Raw genomic sequence first — 23,294 nt, 5'->3', positions numbered from 1 at the left:
AGCACCTCTGGAAGTTCTACCCCTGAAGAAAGGCTCTAGCCTGTGAAGCAAGGCTACGACATGTGAAGGTCTCTGCTCGTGACACTCTCACGTAATAATGAGTGGGATGTACACGCCCCGAAGTCTCCTAAGAGTCGCCCTGGGGCCTCATGGGGGCTCCCTCCCACGTCCTAGTGGCAGCACTTAGCTCCGCGCTGGTGAGAAGACTAGATTAGGTGCTGGACGCGGCTGTTCATTTGCTTTCTGAAGTTGTTTGTGGATTTCTTAGTAAGTTTTTCAATGGATTTGGTATTCTCGAGCGCTCGTTCCTCAAGTGTGTTTTCTCTTAAGCTGCTTTGGTCTAAGTACGTGAGGGACGTGGCAGTCGCCCGCCACTTCTACTTGCGCTCCTCGCGCGTGGGGCTAGGTAGGTGTGTGCGCCCAGGGCCTGCCTTTGCGCGCACGCACCGCGCCAAACCCCATTATTTTGGCTTTATCCTCATGAGGAGCCCTCGATCGAGTCCGCTAGCGCCAGCACCCCTCATGTCCGTGCCCCTCGGGCAGCACGACACGGTGCATCAGGCCCTTAACCTATGGCAGGGGGCTCGCGTAAGGGGGGGCAAGTCGCACGACAAATTTTCTCTTCCTACAAGGGACAGCTCTGCCCTGCCGCGACTCCTGAGGGTACAAGGTGTATCTATTGAGGGCACAGGGTGTACGCCCTGGGGGACCTATCAAGAACCTAAGGATAGGTTCTCATGAGGGGGAGGACGACTGCACGTATCAAGCTAAGCCTTCCTACCTTGACCCGATCAAATTACAAACACTGCAACACAGCATCAAGGACGGAAATCATAATATAAAAAGGCATAACAACAGCAGTTCATTACACGCCCTCGTAGGGTACATTCTTCTTTTTTTCGATTTGCAGGAGAAAGGAAAAGCTAAACAAAGAGGGCCCAAAGGCGTGCAAGCTTGGCACCAGCGCCGCATCCTCAAGCAGCGCCTCAAGGTAGCCCAGCGCTCCACCAGTTCTCCCACAGGAGATCTCGGGCCACCGGCCTTGAGTCCAAGTTTGTCGGCCCCCAGCTTCAGGCTAAGCTCCTCTCCGGCTTCACTGGAGTGCTACGACGGGATGAGCCACCGGCGTCCTCGACACGAGCACGGCGAAGTGGAAGCCGGTCGTAGCCACCGCTAGTCGAGCTCTCATCCGAGGAGGAGCTGCCGCCACGAGAGGAGGAGCGCACATCGCCAAGGCCAAGTTCACCATTGCCACAGTCATCGTCGATGCTGTCCTTCGGGCAGCACTCCACGCGGCAGCCGTCCCCCTTGAACACCCTCACGTAGAGGGCCGCCAGGCCATCGTACTTGAAGTGGAGGGTGCACCTTCCATCCAGGCCACGCGCGTGGGCGAGAGTCTACCAGCAACGGGCCAGCACCACGCTGCCACAGGCGAAAACCTCGGTGCTCACCCACGAGGCTCTGCTGCAGCACTCATCAGCCTGCAGCGAGAGGCCAGCAAGCCCCAAAGAAGGAAGCTCGTCGGAGAAGAAGCGAGGGAGCCGAAGTGAGGTGCCAGTCGGGCTCTCCGACCACACCACGAACTCGGGAAGCACCTCCAGCAAAGAAAAGTGCGGCCGAGGCGGGCGCACGATCACGGCGTGCCTCCCTTTGTCATGGGGGCTGCTCCGGGGCCGCTAGCCCCCGCCGCGGGAAGAGGTGCCATTGCGGGCGCCCAGCGCAATGCAGCCCTTCAGGGGCGTGCGCCCGCACCCCCTGGATGCTGCCGGAGGGACTGCGGGGTGCTTGCGGGGACGGCCAAGGCCCCTCTTGGGAGGAGGAGAGGCTGGGCCCTCCTTGGGGGCCTTCCCTTTCTCGGCCGCTGAGAACCTCTTCGGCGGCGCCATGGGAGGAAGACGGAGATGAAAGAAGCAGGCGGGAGCAAGACGAAGGAAAGATGGATAGGGGGCTCTACCCCTCCCTCACGTTTATAGCCAAAGGAGGCCAACCGCCGGACTCCACGACCTCGCGCCATCATGACCCTCTACATGCCACGTCGACCAGTCAAGTCGAACAGTTGCCGAGGCAGCATGGTGAAGCGGAGTCGCCCATGTCCAATCAGTCGCCACGCATCATCAAGGCCGCAGGTGGTTAGGGCCCGCGGCACTCCGCCCTTGCCCTTTGGCTTCGCCTAGAAGCCAAGTCTTAGCGTGCCTTGGGCCTGGGGGCTACTGTCGGTGTCCTGGACTTGGGGGTATCCAGTCCTACCTGCGGCCCACCATGTGGCTCCATCGACGGCCTGGTACGGCTGAGCTTCAACACCAACACAGCAAGACCCTCGTGAGGGGCCAAGTCTCACGAGGCGGACGATGCCAAGACCCCTGAAGGAGTTGGACTCCTCTGGAGGGCTCCTAAGGGGCGGAGAGTTCTGTGCACCTACCTCATGAGGCTCAGCTGACGTGGGCCGTGACGACCAATGCCAGGCGGGTACAGAGCACAGGTTTCCTCTTTGGTGCAAGCGAGGCAAACCACAGGCACGGAGTCCCGACGAATCATCCAAAGGTTTCCATTCTGGTGCAACAAGACCAAGAAAGCCAGGGCGGCAGGATGGAGGTCATCACCGAGCCCACCGTAGCGTCACGACCAGAGGCTTTTCGCAGGCGAAGACTACTTTTGTCAGGATAGGCTGTACTACTTGTCCCCTTTCAAATCCAGACGTTGTGGAATCCCTTCCCGCTCATATTTGGGAAGAGGACCAAGGCCACTATATATAGGACTTAGCCACCGCCATAGTGGAGGGAGATCGATTCCACCCCGAGCATCACACCAGCTCAAGAACACCTCACCTCCTGAGGCTTGTTCATCCTTTGTACTAGTTCATCCATAGCCCCTTGAGGCAATCCACCACACCACACTGGATTAGGATATTGCACCACAACGGTAGCCCGAACCAGTATAAATCTCTATGTCTTTGTGTCTCTGTGAGCTCAACGCACTAGGCTAGGGAGGATCGCGAGTAGGCAGGCTGTGCAGGTTGAGATCTCCGCATGCACCCTAGAGTTTGAACCTCTCACGGGTTGCCGGATCCCGAAATCCGACATGCATGTTGAATTAATTAAGTTCCAAGTAGATTTAATGCTTGATATAGCCTCTATACATTCAAATGAATAGTTGATATCAATCTTGTGAAGTTTTGTTGACATCATTTTGTGGCCTAAAAATTTCAGAAATTAGTTCACAAGGAAAGATGAACTTCTTCTAGAGGAGATCCTCGGAATGGAATACTAAGGGAGTCATAGGGACCTCCTCGGACAGCGACCTCAACACTCTGCATAGGGCGGAGGTCCGGCCGTGCGAATGGTCGCACAATGACTTCATGAACGAAGCCGAATTCTACCAAGAATTCGTGCAAGTTGTTACAAATGCTGGATTGACCAACTTCCTTGCAAAGGAGTGTGATCAGGACCACATCCTTAAGAATTCCTTTGTGCAAAATTTTCATTTCCTGAATAGGCTCAAACCTCCCATGGTGCATTCTTTTTATATGTTGATCATCATTAGATACCGCTTGCTGAATTTTGTGAGATATGCTTGATACCCTTTGATGGGGAAATAACAGATCCTCAACCAGAGGAGTTTGAGGGCTTCCTCCACACTCTAACTGTGGGTGAGGAAAGGGGTGTGTCGCAAACCCGAGCCACTAGCTTGCAATTTCTTGTTGTGCACTACTTTGCTTTATTCAAAGGGAAATGCTTGACTGCTAGAGAGCAAGGTGGCGCACTATGCACCCCTCACTTTGCCATTTTACATCGTGCACTTCATAATGACAACACCTATAGCCTTGGAGCTATTGTTGCACGTCGCCTGCACACTAACAGGACTAAGGGTAAAATTCATGGTGGTATTTTCGCTTAGCGAGACATTTTAATGTTAACATACACCCTCGTGATTACTTTCTACCTAGAGTTCACTTTGATCACCAGTCTATGAAGGATCATCACTTCCTTGATGCCCCTGAGCATCCTCACCATATTCGTTATAACTTGGTTTTTAGTGAGAACACTCATGATATTATTCCATTGCCTACAGATGCTTTGTTTGACTCTCATGCTAGGAATGGTTACACTGTCCTACTCGGGGACATCGTTTCTTACCAGAACGCGTTGGCTGCGGCAGAGGATGAGGTCCAGGAGTGGGACGCTGAGGTGCCGTCACCTCAACACTTCCACATGGGACCAGAAGGCTACTATGGATGGTGATTACCAAGCTAGGAAAAAGCCTAAGCTTGGCGGAGTACGTTTTCTCACCGACATTACATTCATGTTCACACATTTCATTCCAGTTATCGGTGTTCATCCTCTTTGATTGTATAATCCATGTTAGATTTATTTTCTCGTTTTCTTTTCATGTGTTTGAAAAATTTCGAGAAAATCCAAAAATATTTCTCGCTTCTTTTCTATTTTTCTCTCTAGTTTAATTATTTGTAGTATTAAATAAAACCCAAAAAGACCTCTTGTTTCTTCTTTTTCTTGTTTGGAGCTTTCCCGTGTAAATCATTTTCCTAGATTTTTTTCAAATTTGCTTCCTTCAAGAAAAATCAAAAACTCCAAAAATATTCCAGTGTGTTTCGCTGAAATCCTTTTATTTTATTGAGTTGTCATAAGGAGAAGACCACGATGAAAATGTCGAGTGCCTCTCATATGCATTATTGTTGATCTAACAATGAGCCCATATTGCCTTGTCTTCTCCTTTGAATAAATATATGCAGATTCTAGCTTAGTCCATGACTCTTGCACTATTATTATTTTCATATCATTCAGTCGTACAACTGAAAGGCAAGAATGATGATAATTTGATGAAGTGACTGTAGCAAGGAAAAGCGGGTATGAACTCAACTTGTTTTTGGTTCTGTAAATATGTTTAACTCGGTATCCATGATTTAGCATATTATGATTAAACATGTTTATGATGACAATTAGAGATTATAGTTGCTCATGTCATGCTTAAGTAGCTAGGAGTGGATAATCATTTATCTTGGGAGTCAACATGCATTAAAATGATTTTGATGTAGTATGATGATATGGTATCCTCCTACGAATGTTTCTAGTGGCTAGACTTTGCACATGTTCATGCATGTAGTTGATTCAAAACCAACATAGCCTCCATGATATTTATGTGCATGGTGCCTATATCCTACTCATGCTAGTATTCAATGTTAATTATTCACAATGCATGATTATGACCGTTTTCGCTCTCTAGCTGGTCGCTTCTCAATATATTTGCTAGCCTTTGCCTATACTAAGCAGGAATACTGCTTGCGCATCCAAACCTTTAAACCAAAGTTGTTCCACATGAGTCCATTATATCTACCTATGTGCGGTATTACTTTGTCGTGCCAAGCAAATTTGCATGTGCCACCTCTAAATATTCAAATGAACATATGTTTTGTGTGCCAGTACCGCTCATGGAGTGATAGGGGGCGGCCAGTATATTCCATGGTAAGCGGGTTATTCTAATGATGAGTGTTTATTCTCTTGCCCTTGCATGAGAGGGGCTGGTAATCAGGATGCCCAGTCCCATGTTTAAAATTGCAATAATAAAACAAACTACCCCTGAAAGTTGTTGGTATGGAGGGCACTCGAGGATTCGGCTAGCCATAGCTTGTATTTGTTGGTGGAGGGGGACTAAACTTTACATTTCCGCTTGGGGACTGCCGCTAATTTGTTTAGCATGGAAGATATTGAAAACTCTCGGTCGTGACGTTGACAGGAAAGGCATACCTTCCAAAATTATATTTATCTCCGATTTAAGCTTTGAGCTCTGGCACCTCTGCAAATACCTGCTTCCCTCTGCGAAGGGTCTATCTAATTCCTTTTATGTTATTTTACTTTTATTGTTGAGTCATCCCCTTCTCAAACAAGCACCAATCCTGAGAGCACTATTGTCATTCTAATGCATTGTGTATAGTTGTGTGCATGATGACTGGATCTTTTCTACCATGAATTACAATGTTTAGTTGCTGCTTTAACTTTGGAGGTGCTCTACATTTATGTTTTGCGGTCTCAGGAAGGGCTACAGAGATACCATCTTGTCATATTATATCATAATTGTTTTGACAAAGTCTCAGCATTTGAGATATTTTATTATTGCTTGCTAGTTGATTATACCATTGATATGAGTGAATATAATTTCTAAGAGTTATCATTTGCATGGTTAGTTATGATCTTTGCTGAAAACTTGGGTATTATTTAAGCATATATATATATATATACACAACAACGAAAGAGTTTGTAAAAGTTTTTATTTATCACTTTTAGTTTATCAACTGAATTGCTTGAGGACAAGCAATGAGTTAAGCTTGGGGGAGTTGATACGTCTCCGTCGTATCTACTTTTCCAAACACTTTGGCTCTTGCTTTGGACTCTAATTTGCATGATTGGAATGAAACTAACCCAGACATACCTTGTTTTCAGCAGAACTACCAGGTGTTGTTTTTGTGCAGAAATAAAAGTTCCAAGAATTGGACAAAACTTTTTGGAGATTTTTTATGGAATAAATAAAAAATATTGGAGCAAAGACCCACTGGAGGGGGCCACCTGCTTCCCACAAAACACCAGGGTGCGCCCACCACCCTGGGCGCGCCCTGGTGGCTGGTGGGGCCCATGAGGCTCCGCTAACCCTAATCTCAGTACTATAAATCCTAATTCCTAAAAAAATAAGAGAGCAAGTTTCATCGCGTTTTACGTTTCAAAGTCGCTGCCACCTCCTGTTCTTCATCAGGAGGCTAGATCTCGAGTCCTTTTGGGGCTCCAGAGAGGGGAATCCTTTGTCTTCGTCATCATCAACCATCCTCCATCACCAATTTCACCATGCTCACCGCCGGGAGTGAGTAATTCCATCATAGGCTTGCTGGACGGTGATGGGTTGGATGAGATTTATCATGTAATTGAGTTAGTTTTGGTAGGGCTTGATCCCTAGTATCACTATGTTCTGAGATTGATGTTGCTATGACTTTGCAATGCTTAATGCTTGTCACTAGGGCTCGAGTGCCATGATTTCAGATCTGAACCATTTATATTTTCATGAATATATTTGTGTTCTTGATCCTATCTTGCAAGTTATATGCACCTGCTACGTGTTATGATCCTCATACCCCAAGGTGAGAATAATTGGGATTCTTTCCGGTGATTACCGTCGTTTGAGGAGTTCATGTATTCACTGTGTGTTAATGCTTTGTGCCGGTTCTCTATTAAAAGGAGGCCTTAATATCCCTTCGTTTCCTTATGGACCCCGCTACAACGGGAGGGTAGGACAAAAGATGGCATGCAAGTTCTTATCGCAAGCACATATGACTATATACGGAATACATGCCTACATTACATTGACGAATTGGAGCTAGTTCTGTGTCGCCCTAGGTTATAACTGTTACATGATGAATGCCATCCAGCATAATTATCCATTACCGATCCAATGCCTACAAGTTTTTCACATATTGATCTTTGCTAAGTTAATACTGTTGTTGCTACTGAAATAATTGCTACAAAACTAGTACTGCTACTAATACCATTACTATTGCTATCGCTACTACCGCTATCAAACTATCATATTACTGTGCTACTAATCACTCTGCTACAAATATTTAGTTTCTAGGTGTGGTTGAATTGACAACTCAACTGCTAATCCTTGCAAATATTCTTTGGCCACCATCATGTTGAGTCAATAAATTGGGTCTGAATACTCTACCCTCGCAAACTGTTGTGATCCCCTATACTTGTGGGTTATTAGTGGGCCCCACTCCGGAACCATCTAAAACCTTCTCGGTACAATACCCAAAAAACCTGAACATTTTTCAAAACCCTGAACATGAATTACCATATATAAATATTTACATCTGAACCATTTGGAGCTCCACGTGATGTCCCAGACCCCATCTTGGACTCTGGACTACTTTTGGACTTCACAATATGAATATCTCAATACTACCCTAGCGCTACCGAACATTAAGTGTGTGTCCCTACGGGTTCGAGAACATGCAGACATGACCGAGACTCCTCTCCGATCAATAATCAATAGCAGGACCTAGATGCCCATAACTCCCACATATTCAATGAAGATCTTTATCGTTTGAACCACGATGTCAAGGATTCAGTTAATCACATATGCAATTCCCTTTGTCTGACGATATTTTACTTGCCCGAGATTCGATCGTGGGTATCTCCATACCTAATTCAATCTCATTGCTGGCAAGTCTCTTCGCTCATTCCGTAATACAAGATCCCGTGATTAAACTCATTAGTCACATCCTCGCAAGCTCTTGTGATGTTGTCTTACCGAGAGTGCCCAGATATATCTCTTCATCACACGGAGTGATAAATCCATGTCTCGATCCATGCAACCCAACAAATACCTTTGGAGATAGTTGTAGAGCAACTTTATGATCACCCAGTTACAGAGTGACATTTGATAACACATAAAGTATTCCTCCGGTGTCCAGGAGCGGCATGATATCTTGGTCTAAGGAACAGATACTTGACATTATGAAAGCTACGACAAAGTGAACTTAGTGACACAATCATATGCTGAGCTTACGGTTGGGTTTGTCCATCACATCATTCTTCTAATTGGCGTGTCCTCGATATAGCGGGACTAACCCATCCCGCCCGTAGCCCTCAGATGGGCCTGTGCACCCTTGTTCTCTTCGAGGTGGACTCCAGAAGCTTTGTATCTAGGTGTGACCAGGACTGTCTCTGCCAAAGACTTGACGTATACTCCAAGACATCTCATGTCGCCTCCATGCAATCCCCCTGGATACCGACCATGTAACCCTATATGAACTACCTGGCATGTATACAAGCCAAGGGTTTAGCCTGTAGAGGGGACTGAATTAGAATTTACATTCACCTAGCCATAGGGTTAGAACACAACTTACGACCTTGAGGTAGATCAAGTGTCTACTTGATACATATCCATCAATATGAACAAGAGTAGGATGTAGGGTTTTACCTCCATCAAGAGGGCCCGAACCTGGGTAAACGTCATCTCCTTTATTCCTGTTACCACTGATCCGAGATCAACAGCTCATCACCCCCTACCCCGAGGTCTGTCAGATTTTACACCGACACTGGTGCTTTCATTGAGAGTTCCACTGTGAAGATTAACAAAGGATCCATGGGTTCGTTGGTCAAGGACCTCAACCTCCAAGGCACGGTTCCCGTGTTCGGAACCCCCATCCCGGAGACGCACTTTCTCCTTCACGAGAAGAAGCGATCCACGACATCTTTCCTGCCCCGGCCGAACTCCCCATAGAGGGTGAAGGGCCGAGGTACCTCCTGGAAAGTGATTCTGACAGCAGCCGGCCAGAAACAGTTGGTGAGTCTGATCTTCAAATCAGCTTGGCCGATTAGGCGGCTGCATGCCCTTCATGGGCTGGAAACGTCAGCGCATCAAGCCCACGGTCCATGGAGATCGAAATCCTCTCCCACCCAGCTCCCGCATCGAGTATCATCCCAATAATTTGGGCCCTCCCAATGGCTGGCATCTCGCCCACATGCAGCAACCACCTAGCGTATCGATCAAGCAATCCTGGGACAGGTTTTCTTCTGTCAAAGACGACATACCGGACTACCACGACTTGGATATAATAATAGCCTTTTAGTGCGGATGCAAGGATAAAAGTGTTTGGAACGCCCTCACCCACCGTCTTTTTCAAACACCTCCAGATCTATCTGATCTGGTGTCGAAATTATGTAACGTCAAAGATGCCTGGCTGGCACGGAAAAGGAGGGATTTGATCTGTTGAAGCGCGACAGGCTCGCACCTCGGCACGAGCCCCGCGCACGGCGTACATTAGTTGATCGACCTTGGAAAAAGGAGAAAATCGATGGCCCTCTAGGAACACCCTCGATGGCTTCTTGGATAAGCCATGCCGGATACACTCCGTCTTGCTAAACTCCTGCCCCACTCACAACCTGCGACTGCTGGCTGGTGAGGCAAGTGGCTAAACGAGGCCTAACCCTCCTCACTAGCCCGCCGCGGCATGTACAAGAGTCCTTGGGTGACAACGATGTCCTGATGATCTATGAAACCTTTACATCCAATAACCAACGCAATTAGGCTCTCCGCAAAGTAAATTATATCCGGCAAGTACCAGCTCGGGGCACGTGGATAGACATGCCAATCACCTTTGATCATAAAGATCAGTCGAGGTCTACCCGAATAGGTGCCCTGCTACACTGGTCCTTGACCCAATTGTGAGCAGTTGCCACCTCTGGAAAGTTCTCATGGACGGAGGCAGAACCCTAAACCTAATATATGTGAATACTCTAGAGAAGATGGAAGTCAATAAATCGCGCATGGATCAGAGGCATACCACCTTTAAAGGTATAATACCAGGATGAGGAGCACGTTGTAGTAGAAAAATCACCTTGGATGTGGTCTTCGGGACTCCCAATAATTACCGATCCAAAGAAATAATGTTCCATATTGCCTTGTTCAAAAGTGAATATCACGCCATGCTCGGGTGGGATGCCTTTTCAAGGTTCTAAGTAGTCCCACACTACGGCTATATGATGCTCAAAATGTTGGGCCCTAATGGGATCATCACCATCCCCAGCGACCCCAAAAGAGTACTCAAGGCCAAAAACAAAACGGCTTCACACACCCTAGAAACTCTACCTGAATCCCTTGCGGCCGAGGAACTTACGTCACTACGAGCCGAAGTCGATTAGGACGATGTCATCCTTGACGAACGGCTGAAGTCGACCTCATTCAAGCCGGCCAACGACATAGTCAAATTACAAGTACACCCCACGGACCCAAATAAAATAGTGTCAATTGGGACAAACCTCGAGCCAGAGATTGACGAGGCCCTACACAATTTCCTTAGGGAATTGGGATATATTCGTCTGGCATCCTTCATATGTGCCAGGAATACCCCGCAGGCTCGCCGAGCACACCTTGAATATCTTAAAGTGCTATAAGCCTGTCAAGCAAGCACTTCAGCGTTTCTCTGAACCCAAACATCAAGCAATGGGTGAGGAACTAGCCACACTCCTTGAGGCCGGATTCATACGAGACATCAAACACCCCAACTGGCTCGCCAATCTGGTCATGGTACCAAAGAAGGATAGGTATTGGTGCCCGTGCCTCAATTTCAAAGACCTCAATAAGGCTTGTGAAAGTGCAACTAATCCCTGGGCGGTTTTGGTAATACATAACAACATATAGCTCATTGAACTAATATCCATTCAAGATTAATGTTTCAGAAAGTTTAATGATTGGTATGGCATGGACAAGAGATGTGGACCCCTCAAAATGCTAAGGACACATATTGGCAAAAGCTCAAGACTTTTCATTTTCATTTTAGTGATCCAAGATCACATTGAGTCCATAGGAAAAGCCAATACTATTAAAAGGGGGTCAGGTGTTGCTTAATGGCTTGCTTGCTCAAATGCTTACTGATATGCTCCAAAATCCCTCAACCACTTTCACATTTCCACATATGTCCTAAACCTAAATTTGACCTCGGCCCCACTGATTTGATCTATCCGACGCCACCGAGTTCACTTGACATAGCGATAGCCAGATACCCTAATCAGTTCAGTCTCGCTGATAGGGATCTCGGTCTCACAGAGATGGGATTGCAAACTCTTTGTGTCCCTTCGTAACATTTTGGTCTCACCGAGATGAGCGATCGGTCCCACAAATTTGCCTGACCAAGTCTCTATTTGCTTATCACTGAAATCGTTCTCACCGAGTTCATGTGATCGGTCTCACCGAGATGAGGTTTTACCCTAACCCTAGCATATCGGTCCCACCGAGTTGATATTGTCGGTCCCACTGAAAAGCCTAACATTCACATTTTGAAGCATATCGGTCTGACCGAGTTCCACTATTCGGTCCCACCGAGTTTGGTAAATTGTGTGTAACGGTTATATTTCGTGTGGAGGCTATATATACCCCCTCCACCCCCCCCCCTTCTCCATTTGAGAGAGAGCCAAAACGTGCCTACGCTTCCACTACTCATTTTCTGAGAGAGAACCACCTACGCATGTGTTGAGACCAAGACATTCCAATCCTACCAGAAGAATCTTGATCTCTAGACTTCCCCAAGTTGCTTTCCACTCAAATCATCTTTCCACCATATCCAAATATGTGAGAGAGTGTTGAGTGTTGGGGAGACTATCATTTTAAGCACAAGAGCAAGGAGTTCATCATCAACACGCCATCTATTACCTTTTGGAGAGTGGTGTCTCCTAGATTGGTTAGGTGTCACCTGGGAGCCTCCATCAAGATTGTGGAGTTGAACCAAGGATTTTGTAAGGGCAAGGAGATTGCCTACTTCGTGAATATCTACCCAAGTGAGGCAAGTACTTCATGGGCGATGGCCATGGTGGGATAGACAAGGTTGCTTCTTCGTGAACCCTTCATGGGTGGAGCCCTACGTGGACTCACGCAACCGTTACCCTTCGTGGGTTGCAGTCTCCATCAACGTGGATGTACGATAGCACCACCAATCAGAACCACGCCAAAAATCTCCGTGTCTAGATTGTGTTTGCTCCCTCCAAACTCCTCCCTTTTACCTTCATATGCAATGATTTACATTCCGCTACTATACTCTTAGAATTGCATCTATAGGTTGATTGCTTGACTTGTGTTAAGTTGCTAAAATCTGCCAAGACTTAAAATTGGGAAAAGGCTAGATTTTTATTTGGTCAAGTACTCTAATCACCCCCCCTCTCTCTATACATACTTTCGATCCTACAAGTGGTATCAGAGCTTCGGTCTCCATTTACCTTGATTTCCGTAGCTTTGGTGATCATAGCCTTGGTTTCACAACCTAGGAGAGTATGATGTCTAGCGAGGGAAATTACCACCGTAGAGGTCCTTACTTTGATGATACTAATTTTGCTAGTTGGAAGCATAAGATGAAAATGCATATTCTCACACATAACCCCGCTGTTTGGGCTATTGTGTGTATTGGTTTGCAAGGTGAATTCTTTGATGGGAGAGAACCAAATCATGAAGCAACTGCGGAAGAATTGAAGATGCTGCAATACAACACTCAAGATTGCGATATCCTCTTCAATGGATTGTGCCCCGAAGAATGCAACAAAATCAGCTGTCTTGAGAATGCAAAGGAAATTTGGGATACTTTGATTGATATGCACGAATGTACTGAGTCCGTCAAGGAATCCAAGTTGGATGTGCGTCAAAGCCAGCTTGACAAGTTCAAAATATAGGATGGTGAAGGTGTCGCTGAAATGTACTCTAGGCTTGCTCTCATCGCAAATGAGATTGTCGACTTAGGAAGTGAAGAGATGACTGATAGATTCATCATCAAGAAGATCCTAAGAGCCTTGGATGGAAAATATGATACCATGTGCACATTTATCCAAATGATGCCCAATTACAAAGATCTCAAGCCAATAGAAGTCATTGGAAGAATTGTTGCTCATGAGATGTCACTCAAGGATAAGGAAGATCTTCACAACAATTCTAGTGGTGCTTATAAAGCCTCATATGATGCTCCTCCCACATCAAGTGAAAAACAACTCTTCAATGAAGAAATGAGCTTAATGGTGAAGAACTTCAACAAATTCTACAAGAGTAGAAGCAAAGAGAGAAGTTCCAAATAAAGATCCTACCATGACAAAAGATCTTCTATTCATGATCATAATTGCTACAACTGTGGAAGACCCGAACACTACTCCAATGAGTGTACGACTCCCTACAAAAGAAAAGAAGACTCACCTAAAAGGAGAAGTAGAAGAGAAGAATCACCTCCAAGGGAGAGAAGGAGTAGAGATGATCATTATGAACGAAGAACCTCTCGTAGAAGTAAGGATTCGGAAAGGAAGGACAAGTCATCAAGGAGCTACACAGAACAAAGACATCAAGCTCATGTTGGCGAATGGGTATCCGGTTCTGACTCCAACCACCACTCCAAGAGAAGTTATCACTCTGACTCCGAATATACTCAAGATGAAGGTGTTGCCCTTCTTTCACTTGTGTCAACCAACTCCTATGACATATTTGACTCACCAAATGAAGGAATTGGAAGATGCTTCATGGCTAAAGGCCCCAAAGCATCACACCCCAAGTATATTGATTTCAATAGTGTTGAAAATGATTTGCTAGGTGATGATGAGTTACTTGTTGACAATGCTAGTGATGAAAACTATGATGAAATTGCTATTAATCATGCTGATCAAGATGAAACGAATGACAATAATAAGAAGGAGATTGAGCGTCTAACTAAAGAATTAAACACTCTTAAGTTAGCCCATGAAACTACTTTTGAAGATCATCGAGAACTTTTAAAAAATCATGAGAAGCTACGCTTTGAGAAGCTCAACCAAGAGCAAGAGCATGGTTTCTTAAAAGCTATCAATGATGATCTTCGGAAGAAAAGTTCTTCTTACATTGCCAAGCGTTTAGTCTTGTCTAATTACAAGCCACAAGTAAAATCTAGCAACAAGAGTAAGAAAGATTCTTCTTCTAGTAGTAACAATAATCATGCTAAATCCAATATTGTTGCTTCTAGTAGTTCTCCCGATTCCACTAATGATTCTCTTGGCCAAGTTACACTTGAGCAAGAAAATAGCTTATTGAAGGGGATTATAGAGAAAGGTGTTTACAAGAGCCTTGCCGGAAGTAAGCAATTTGAGGAAATTGTACACAAGCAAGGAAGGCACTGGAAGAATTAAGGTGTTGGGTTTGAACGAAAGTTCAATGCCAATGGAGTTGAGTGGGAAGAAGATCAATACCCCAAGACCAAGTATGTTCCTCAACAAGAGATGTATGATCCTACTTCCTTCAAGGGAACACAAGCTCAAGATAATTTTCCACCACAAGACCACAATCTAAAAGGCAAGGACAAGCTTCAAGAGGAGATTGATGCATTTGAAGAAGCTCCAAAGGCCTTGGTCAAGTGGGTTCCCAAGACTACTTCAAGTTCTACTTCATCAAGTTCATCTACAACCCCAAGGATTCCCATCGAGATGATGTGGATCCCTAAGAAGAAGAACTAGAGAGTTCTTGAGGGTGACTCCGCCAACATACTTCACTCATATTCATACTGACAAGGACAAGTGCAATCAACTTCCACATCTTGCACTAGTTCAAGGAGTCACAAACCCGCTTGTTAGTAAGTCAAGGGACAAGGTAACCTAATGCTTCCATGGACATCATCAAAAGTGTACTTCACACTATGTCTATGGATATCCTTGTTTGTTCCTTGTGGGACTAACCCACGTAGGTATTGAAAGTGCAACTCACTCCAATGGATTGCTCCAAATGATCTACATGAACATTGAGCATCCACATCTTCAACATCTACATGAAGTAATCATCGACAAAACCCAAGGTTAGTTCATCCCTCTAAAAGGGGATATCACATCTAGGGGGAGCTTTACTCTAAGAATTGAGCTAAAGCAACTCTAATGGTGTGAACACAACAATGCTTTATGTAAAAGTGGTAACTCCACTTGTGCTTAAACGATGAGTATGACCTATCATCAAATGTTCTCATTTGACTCCTAAGTCAATACACTCATATATAGATGACCTAGTCATCGCCAATTGCTTGATAGATGCTACAGTGTTTGTACGTGCTTTGCCACATATTTTATTTGCTATCTTATTGTGTGAGCATTTTGGTTGCATAGTTTTCTTCATTTGAGGACATCCATTTGTTGCTTTGATTGTTTCCCTTTTTCTTTTTGCTAAATGGATGGACAAGAATGCCTAAGAACTCTCTCTAGCTATCTATGTTTTTCTTGTCTAAAATCTATTCATGCTACATCACAAAGTTTGATCGAGTCATATTCGAACCCTCTGGGTGAGGAGCACTCGGAGTCACCGATTTTTCATAGACTTAATCTTCCAAAATCTCTTAATGCATTTCGGTCTGACCAATTCATCCCATTCGGTCATACCGAGTTCAATGAGTTGATCTAGGTTTCAATCTCGCTGCAACCAATTTGAACTTTTTGGTCTCACCGAGTTGCAGTAACCGCTTGCGATTCTGCATCTCGGTGCCATTGAGTTGTTCCACTCAGTCAGACCGCCAGGGTCTGGATATATATACCCATGGGCCAAATTTTGGAAATTTCTCCAAACCTTTCGCCCATGCCGGTCCAGCTCTGCCGACTCGAGGTCTCCGGATCATATCCGTCATCGCCAGCGACCTCCTGCCGTTGGTCTCCGCCGCTGTTAATGGGAATCTTCGCCGCCATTGTCGCTGTAGCGATTTCCCACCAAGTTAGGGTATGAACTCGATCCCTTGTGCAATCTTTACTTCTGATTCTTGCACTAAGGTCAATGCCATGATTCTTGCATGTTTGAGATACTTCTATCCAACCAAAACTTCCTCTAGATTAGTTTTGATCCAAAAACTTAGGGTTAGGTTTCCGCCGAACTCATCTTGGACCGACCGATTTGGAGAATTCGGTCTCACCGATTTGGCGCAGGCCATTGCACTTGTATTTTTTGGTCTGACCGAAACATACAAATCAGTGTGACCGAGTTCATTTCTCTGTGAAACCCTAGAAATCTAGGAGTCACCGAACTGTGGCTCGGTCTGACTGAAACATACAAATTAGTGTGACCGAGTTCATTTTTCTGTGAAACCCTAGAAATCTAGGAGTCACCGAACTGTGGCTCGGTCTGACCGATTTCACATGTTTAGACTCTAAAACTTTCTTCGGTGTCACCAAGTTTGACATATCGGTAGCTCCAAAATGATTTCTGTAGAAAACTGACTAAGTTTTTGACTCATTTTTTTGCAAAATGGCTGCACTTTGTGATGCTCATCCACTCTATCTCAACCTATCTATTCACAGGGTCAGCTTTCAGTGTCAGCCATGTTAGACAACAGTGACAGCCAGAACAGGTGAGAGGAGCATGTACACTTGAGTGAGGGCACTAGTCCCTCTAACAGCAGCTATGATGATGGGAGCAGAAGCACTCCTAGCAACCTGCCTAAGGCTGCGACCAGGCAGAGGAAGAACAAAACCTCTAACTCAGGAGATGAAGACTTTGTGGCTGATGAGGAGGTCAACTCAAAGAAGAAAGTTGTGAGGAAGGAGTTTGGCACTGAAGCTTCAATCAATCCAGGTCTGAAGAAGAAGGCACCTGGCAGAAGGATTCCTATATCCAAAGCTAGAGCCTCAACATGGGAAGCAATTGAGCTCACTCTTGAGCCAAAGGAGGCTGCTGAGGGCAAGAAGAGAAAGGAAAGAGTCAAGAAGACCATGGCTAGAGTGACTGGAAAGCCATCCATGATCATGTCATCAGATGAAGAGGAGGAGGAAGAGCCAGCTGCACCTCCTCCCAAGACCCAGAAGCTCATGGGGGATGCCATCAAGTCAGTGGCTGCTCCATCAAAGCCCAAGACTGGCCCCAAGGCTGTTGCTGCTGCACAAGCTTCTAAGGAAGCAGCATCCAAAAGATCAATAAGAAACATCCCAGCTGCTGATAAAAACAAGGCCCCGGTGCTTGAAGTTGAAGAAGAAGATGCCCAAGTGCTCAGAAAGTTAAAACCCATGATACCAGATCATGATGATACACATCCAGTGGCTGAAAACATGAAGTTGAGGAAAGATGCAGGTCTCAGGCTATGGAGACAAACATTCCCATATGCCATCAGCAGGAGGACTGCTGTAGATTACAGGTTCCACACCAAGGAACAGTTGGACTTCTATGAGACAGTGCTCTTGGACAAGAAGCCCATTGTTAGTGACATGAGATGGGTTGATTGGGAGTACATTGACAACAATGCTGACTATTTCCCAAGATTTCGTGATAGCTTCAGACTGAGTGGAGTTGGTATGTTTGTTGGTCGGAATCTCACTAAATGGAATGATGAGATGGTGATGCAGTTCTACTCCACTGCACATTTCTACCCAGATGGTAAACTTGTCTGGATGACTGAGGGTACAAGGTACCAATCTTCTGTTGCTGAGTGGGCCCAGCTTATCAATGCTCTTGAAGAACAAGAAGATGGCATAGATGTATATCCCAAGCCCAGGAAAGGACACAACTCCATGGCACACATGTACAAGGAGATTCCTGATGCTGCCTTGGAGACTCACAAATATGTCTTAGTATATTATTTGCTATCTGGGCTGCCCACCGTCAACACTATTATAAGGCACACATTGTTGCCCAAGTCTGGAGATGACTGGATGATCAGAGAGCATTCAATTAATTTGCTGCATATGTTTGATGTGCCAGAGAAGTTCAAGGTGATGACCATGATAGTTGAGATAGTTAAGAGGACTGTTGCTGATCAGAAGATATCATGTGGCTATGCTCCACATATTCAGATGCTCATCAACTCTAAGATGGGCAAAGGCATATATCTTTTGGACAAGGAGCACCTCCCCTGTTGCCTAAGTTTGAGGACAATGAGGTTGTCATGGATGCTTCACATACAACATCGGTAGAGGCTCAGGAGAAGAGGGAAAAAGCAAAGGCAGAGAAGGTAGCATAAACTTCACAAGCTCTAGATGCTTATGTTGTACACCTCAAGACCAAGCAGGATCAGCTCAGCTATCTGCTTGAGGCCACTGTGAGAATCGGGAAAGGATTGGCAACCCTAACTCAAAATCCAGAGAGTCTTGAGAGGATCATGAAGACAAAGTTTTATGATCTAGACTTGAAGGTCACAGAGATCCAAACTACAGTTGAGCAACTCCAGGAAGAAGCTGAAGGGAGAAGAGGAAGAACTACCACTGAAGTTTTTCAGAGAGTGCCAAGGGCACAAAGGTCTGCAGCTATGCCAGCCAGTGACACTAGGGCTGCTACTTCAGCACCAGTATCTACAGCCTTAGTTGCTCCTCCAGTTGCAACTCCACCAGCTCCACAGACCTCTTCAGATGTGTTTGTTGTAGGACTCTTCTCCATGCCACCTTCGCACACCGGAGCTCCCGGAGATAGGTCTTAGAGAGCCACACATCACTAAGCATTTTCAAGCTTTTTGGTAACTTGTTGCCAAAGGGGGAGAAAGTGTATAGATCATAGGCTTCGAGATAGAGTGTGTTTTGCTTCTTTTGCCTCTCTTGCTACTTGTTTGCTTGCTTGTTTGGTTGATACTCTATTTGTGCTTGTGTGTGAGATACTCCTATGATCGTATGTTTGATCATATTATCCTTTAATGTGTGTGCTTGAATGATGATATTCTATCTCTTATGTATGGCCATTCATATCTTGCCTTGGTGATGAGTGCATATTTTATATTTTATCATTTTGAGCGCTCCACCAAGATGTATGTGACATGGAAGAGTAGCCCATGATCCTAATCGATTCTGTATTTGCATTCAAAAGCAAATTTTAAATAATGCACAAATTTAGGGGGAGCTCTTGCTTATCACATACTTCTCAAAGCGACAATGTACTTCATTTATATTATCATGTGTCGAAGCTTTGATCTATATGTTGTCATGAATTACCAAAAAGGGGGAGATTGAAAGTGCAACTAATCCCTGGGTGGTTTTGGTAATACATAACAACATATAGCTCACTGAATTAATATCCATTCAAGAATAATGTTTCAGAAAGTTCAATGCTTGGTATGGCATGGACTAGAATGTGGCCCCTAAAAACGCTAAGGACACATATTGGCAAAAGCTCAAGACTCTTCATTTTCATTTTAGTGATCAAAGATCACATTTAGTCCATAGGAAAAGCTAATACTATTAAAAGGGGATGAGGTGTTGCTTAATGGCTTGCTTGCTCAAAATGCTTAGTGATATGCTCCAAAAGCCCTGAACCACATTCACATTTCCACATATGTCCTAAACCTAAAGTCAAACTCGGCCCCACCAATTTGATCGATCCGGCGCCACCGAGTTCACTTGACATAGCCATAGTCAGAAACCCTAATCAGTTAGGTCTCACCGATAGGGATCTCGGTCTCATTGACATGGGATTGCAATCTCTCTATTTCCCTTCATAACCTTTCGGTCTCACCGAGATGAGCGATCAGTCCCACCAAGTTTGAAATGCAAACTCTCTGTTTCCTTTTTGTAATGTTTCGATCTCACCGAAATGAGAAATCGGTCCCACCGAGTTTGCCTGACCAAGTCTCTATTTGCTTATCACTAAAATCGATCTCACCAAGTTCATGTGATCTGTCTCACTAAGATGAGGTTTTTCTCTAACCCTAGCACATCGGTCCCACCAAGTTGATATTATCGGTCCCACCGAAAATCCTAATGTTCACATTTTGAACCATATCGGTCTGACTGAGTTTCACTATTCGTTCCCACCAAGTTTGGTAAATTGTGTGTAATGGTTAGATTTCGTGTGGAGGCTATATATACCCCTCCACCCCCCCCCCTTCTCCATTTGACAGAGAGCCATAAGATCGTGCCTACACTTCCACTACTCATTTTCTGAGAGAGAACCACCTACTCATGTGTTGAGACCAAGAAAAATCCAATCCTACCATGAGAATCTTGATCTCTAGCCTTCCCCAAGTTGCTTTCCACTCAAATCATCTGTCCACCCTATCGAAATCTGTGAGAGAGAGTTGGGTGTTGGGAAGACTATCAGTTGAATCACAAGAGGAAGGAGTTCATCATCAACAGACCATCTATTACCTTTTGGAGAGTGGTGTCTCCTAGATTTGTTAGGTGTCACTTGGGAGCCTCTGTCAAGATTGTGGAGTTGAACCAAGGAGTTTGTAAGGGCAAGGAGATCGCCTACTTCATGAAGATCTACCCAAGTGAGGCAAGTACTTTGTGGGAGATGGCCATGGTGGGATAGACAAGGTTGCTTCTTCATGGGTGGATCCCTCCATGGACTCGCGCAACCATTAACCTTTGTGGGTTGAAGTCTCCATCAACATGGATGTACAACAGCACCACATATCAGAACCACGCCAAAAATCTTCGTGTCAACATTGTGTTTGCTCGTTCCAAACTCCTCCCTTTTACCTTCATATGCAATGATTTACATTCCGCTGCTATACTCTTAGAATTGCATGTGTAGGTTGATTGCTTGACTTGTGTTAAGTTGCTAAAATCTGCAAAGACTTAAAATTGGGAAAATGCTAGATTTTTATTTGGTCAAGTAGTCTAATCACCCCCCTCGAGACATACTTTCGATCCTACAGCTTGCCCCCTTCCCATTACCACGCATTGAGCAGATCGTGGATGCCACAGCCTGACATGATTCACTGTGCTTTCTAGATGCCTACTCGGGATACCATCAAATAAAGATGAAGGACTCCAACCAGGCTGCCACAGCATTCATCACGCCCTACGATCTGTTTTGCTTCAACACAATGCCTTTGTGGCTGAAGAACGCTGGTGCTACATACCAGCGCATGATTCAATCATGCTTGGAAAAACACATTGAAAAAACCATCGAAGCCTACATCGACGATGTGGTTGTCAAAACCAAACACGTAGAACAATTGGTTGAAAACCTCCATGATATATTTGCTAGCCTACGGGAATACGTTAAACTCAACCCGGAGAAATGTGTCTTCAGAGTACCAGCGGGCAAGCTCCTCAGCTTCATCATATCTAGCTGAGGAATCAAAGCCAACCCGGCAAAAATATGAGCCTTGGACAAATTAGAGGTGCCAACCAAGCTCAAGCATGTTCAGAAACTAGTAGGCTGCATGGCAGCACTAAGTCGCTTCATCTCAAGACTCCAGGAAAAAGCCTTACCTCTATATAGGCTGCTGAAACAAACAAATACTTTCAAATGGACCGAGGAGGAAGCGGCGGCCTGAGAAGACATTAAAGCCCTGCTTGCCACAAACACCATGTTTGCAACATCAGGCATGTGTGAGCCGATGATATTGCACCTCTCAGCCATGGACCAGGTGGTCAGCACAATACTCATGGTCGAATGAGACATGGAGGGACACAAGTTCCAAGTGCAAAAGATCGGTTACTACGTCTCCAATGTCTTAACCCTGTGCAAGATACGCTACCCTCACTATCAAAAGATATCCTACGCCATTTTCATGGCATCATGAAAACTTCGAGACTACTTACAAGAGTGCTCGGTAACCATGGCATCAGACATCCCCTTAAGCAACATAATTAATAATCGGGATGCGATGGGTCATATAGCCAAGTGGGCCATAGATCTCCTACCCTTTGAAATAACCTACCAGCCACACCGAGCTATTAATTCTTAGGTGCTGGCAGACTTCATAGCCGAATGGACAGAGGTCGAACTCGCTAGAGAATACATCACATACTCACATTGGACCATATATTTTGACGGTTCAAAAATGCTTGCTGGGCTAGGGGCTGGAGTGGTGCTTATATCGCCAACTGGCAATAGCAATTGATATGTGTTACAATCATGTACACGGATTCCAACAATGCGGTCGAATATGTAGCCCTTTACATGGACTCCAGATAGCGGTCTCAATGGGCGTCAAATGGCTCAAGGTATGAGGAGATTCCAACCTCACCATCTCCCAGGTAAATGGCAAGTTCGACTCAAAGGACCCGAAGATGACAACTTATAGGAATGTCATCCTAAAAATCTCGGCCAGGTTTGAGGGGCTTGAATTTCAACATATACCCCGAGATAGCAACCAGGCCGCCAATATCCTTGCCCGAATGGGTGCAAAATGGGATAAAGTCCCTGAAAACACCTTCCTCGAACGACTCTTTAAGCCATCCGTAGTCTGGCAGGAGGACAAACAAACATCAGAGTCAAACAAGCACCAAGATGGGTATAAAGCTCGACTACGTGTCTGTCTATCATCTGTAGTCAAATGGACAGGTAGAACACGCCCATAGTCTAATACTCAGCAGTATCAAACCAAGGCTAGTACGCTCCCTTATAGAGGCAGACTGCAAATGGGTAGAGGAACTCGATTCCATCCTATGGGGGCTCTCAACCATGTCGAATCGATCCACTAGATATACTCCATTCTTTATGATATACGGCGCGGAGGCTGTACTCCCTTGCGATATAATCCATGACACACCTCGGGTAAGTATGTAAGAAGAATGGGAGGCCAAGCTAGATCGGCAGGATGCCTTGGATAACTTGGAGGAGGAACTTAACATAGCCTGGGCTCGTTCAACAATTTATCAGCAGCAAGCAAGACGTTATCATAGCAGGGAGGTCCACACAAAGGAATTCGGCATAGGAGATCTAGTCATGAGATTACCTCCTGAGAAGCAGAGTAACAAGCTCTCACCTAATGGGATGGGCCATTCATCAAAGACAAGGTTCTCATTGGGCACCTATCGAATCCAAGATCCCACAGACAAGCGCCTTGTAACGCCCCGAATCCGATGTGCCAGGTGTCTTCCAGTTATTCGCCATCG

This window comes from Triticum aestivum, chromosome 2B (genome assembly GCF_018294505.1).
Source record: "Triticum aestivum cultivar Chinese Spring chromosome 2B, IWGSC CS RefSeq v2.1, whole genome shotgun sequence".
Lineage (NCBI taxonomy): Eukaryota > Viridiplantae > Streptophyta > Magnoliopsida > Poales > Poaceae > Triticum > Triticum aestivum.
The sequence above is the reverse complement of the archived record's forward strand: the minus strand, read 5'-3'. Positions refer to the sequence as shown.